Raw genomic sequence first — 3,477 nt, 5'->3', positions numbered from 1 at the left:
ATCTTACAGTACGTATATACAGTACGTCAAAGCACCTTTTCTATAACAGTATAATTACTGCAACTAAGGCTACAATTAAATCAGAGTGGGATATTTAATATATTTAAACGTACAGCCTAAACTGCAAAACTGTAGCACATTTGCAGAATGCAGCAGTTTATAATAATAACGCTCCTTTGTCGTGGAAATTCCCTTTGGCTGTATTTACTTTGCCTTTTTAACTCTTTAACCCTCACGTACTATCCATATTCTGACCCTTCACAGTATCACTTCATAATTAGTCTCTATACCAAATTTGTGAACCACAAATATATTTTTCACTTATAGGTGCTTTATTATCATAATAAATGGTTTATTAATCCTTAATTAAAATTTGAGAGTTTAATTCTTTAAAGGACCAGTGTGTAGGATTTAGTGGCATCTAGCGGTGAGGTTGCAGATTGCAACAAACTGAATATCCCTCCCGTTCCGAGCGTGTAGGAGAACCTTCAGTGGCCATGAAACTCGCAAAAAACACGCAAGACCCTCTCTAGAGCCAGTGCTTGGTTTGTCTGTTGTGGGCTACTGTAGAAACATGGCGGTGCAACATGGCGGGCTCCGTGGAAGAGGACCCGCTTCCTGTGTAGATATATGGAGCTCATTCTAAGGTAACGAAAAATCAATTCCTACTCTCAGGTGATTCTACACTAATTAAAACATACTTTTGAATATTTTATTCCATTTCTGCAAAGATGCCACTAAACTCTACACACACTGCAACTTTAAGTTCTACGCTATTTGTTTATGGAGAAAAAAACATTCACATTCAGACTATATTAAGTTCTTATGTTAACTAAAACACAAGAACATCACAGTCACAATGATTTCAATCAGTTTTACTGAAGGTGCAACAACATTTTTGAACAGCAATTTCTAATTTAACCTTAAATACCCTCTACGTACAAATATTTCTATCAGCTGCACAACATTTTTTAAACAATTGAAATATTTTAGTGTATTCTGGGAAAATTCATAACATTTCAAATTTGACCTGAACAGTATGTGATGGTTAATTCATCAGCAAGGTTTGCAGTGGATCTTGATCAAAAATCATTACAACAACTTATTAACATGTATAACTGCAGACTTGATGAGAATCACATGAGCATTTATTAAGTCCAACATTTATAACTGTACACTAGCAAACACTAAACAACAGCTGGAGGGATTTTTCACAAACTGGCAACCCAAAACATGTACTTCCTGATGGCTTCTAAGTGATTTATAAAGCATCAGTGAACTATTTATTAACCATTAATAAAGCTATTATTTATTGTATTACTTATGAACTTTTACAGAATAAGGGTTGTCTTACTAGAATGTGAAATCAACACAACTAATTAAAGATGCAAAGGAAAAGAATAACTAACACATTTGTGCGCAGCCTCAAGAAAATCTGTTTTATTGTCATAGAGAAAAAGCTACTAACCTGTATTTATGATGTGTGAGTATTTATCGAGGTAATAAATAGATCATATATATATATATCTTCCAGGAAGTGATTTTGATCTGTATCTATTTTGGTAAGCACAAGCTGAATGTTCGACTGTATGAAACTTTTAATATCTCACACAGAAAATGGGTTTAATATACTTTACTTTAATAGTCAAAGTTTTGTGGTGTTTCTGACTGTTTCCTTCCAAACTGTGACCCTTGGTGGTACTTTTGTGAAGTTTATCTCAGCAGCGCTTCACACAGTAATTGCTGGTTTTTAATAACCCACTAAAAAACTAAAAGAAAACACAACCCCAAGCACAGACTACTAAAACCGATGTAGCAGTAGAGAAACCAGCCTGTGATCTCGGTTCAACAGTTCAGCCAGTTTCACCAGTGTATGTACGTATAACAAATCATGTAAGACGACAACACGGGCCTCATTTATTTGAGGCCAGACATAACTTCTGTAGCTTCAAACGTAACAGCGACCACAGATTTTGGTTGTGGCCCAGACAGGAAATAATCTGCCCCCATATTTGACAAACAAATGAGGCCATTTCATCAACATTTCTGTCAAACTCATACCTGTTTGTCTGTGAGGCTTTCACACTTCCAGGCTCATCTTAGTTGTGTGTTTCTTTCTGTTCTATCATAATCTAAATGCTACATATATACATATATACATACTTTACTGAGGCTGTTTTCAATGTGTTTGTTTGAAAGCTGCAGTCAAACTCGCTCCGGTGTGAAACCACATGTGACAAACAAATACTCTACTCATTGGAAATTAAATTGAATGAGTTTTATCATTTTAATGTTGTGGTGTGAATGCTCGTATCTCATCATAAAACAATAACCTCCTGGTTAAAACAGACATTTTGATGTGTCACTGTAGGAAAAGCACAGGTGCACATAATATAAATGAATGATGGTTGAATTCTATTCAGCTGCTTCAGTATTAAAGTTGGGACACTTTAACAGAACAACCTGTAATAACTAATAATGTTATTAGTAACATCTGTGCTTTTCCTACTATGAAAAGTCAGAATGTCTGCCATTAAAATAAAGGCCTACACTGAACATCAGGTCCAAATATAACAACATTGAGAAGCAAATACAGTCATAAATCAAGAACAACAAACATGTTGCTAAATTAAACTTTTCTTAAAAACACTCATGAATAATCCTTGAAAGCGCAACTAAACTATCACAGATGAGATCTTTCTCTTTTTTCCTGGAAATATGCAAATATCTCTTTAGTAATAAGACTAAGATTTATCGATTTGATTTTGATGGACTTAATCCAAAAAAACTGATGGAAACTAGTTAGCTAGATTCAGTAATCCACCTCCAAGTAATGAAACATATCTGGTTCAGACTAGTATCTGGAACAAGTCTGACAACTGTGGTGTTTGAAAGGAAAACAAACACACACCAGAGGCTATATTTAAAAGGCTCATTTGAAATCCAAAGTTATGTATTACACTTGTATCACACAAAGTAACACAATAGTGCACATTGTGTGTTAAACCCCTTAAAGGACGGATTCACAAGTTTTTCTTACAACAGTCAGGTGGCCAAATGGACGTCATATTGGCCATTAGAGCCAGTATTTTAGCACCGAAGTTCCTCTTTTTGTTATTATACTTCCGATGCAGCTCAACAGGGAAACACAAAGAGGGTAAAAAAAAGAGGCTAAAAAAAAAACTGTAAATGTGGCAGATATCTACTTGATATGACTAACTCAGACTGCTGAAGCCTCATATAAGCTTCAAACAAACTTTTAAATACATTTTTGCACAAAATGATGTGGATTTTGACCCCCATCACTTACACTGAAAGCAAATTAATAGCCAGCATGAACAAGAGGAATGATTACAGTGAGGAAAACTTCTTTCAGTGGTTCATATGAACACCTGACTGTTGTTTTAAGACAGATATGAAAAACTGTGAACCTTTAAAACCTCACCGACATGAAAAATTCAGGCTTTGCAGTCCAAC

Source organism: Thunnus thynnus, chromosome 14, assembly GCF_963924715.1.
Source record: "Thunnus thynnus chromosome 14, fThuThy2.1, whole genome shotgun sequence".
In the NCBI taxonomy this organism is placed as follows: domain Eukaryota; kingdom Metazoa; phylum Chordata; class Actinopteri; order Scombriformes; family Scombridae; genus Thunnus; species Thunnus thynnus.
Note: the sequence above shows the minus strand (reverse complement) of the source record.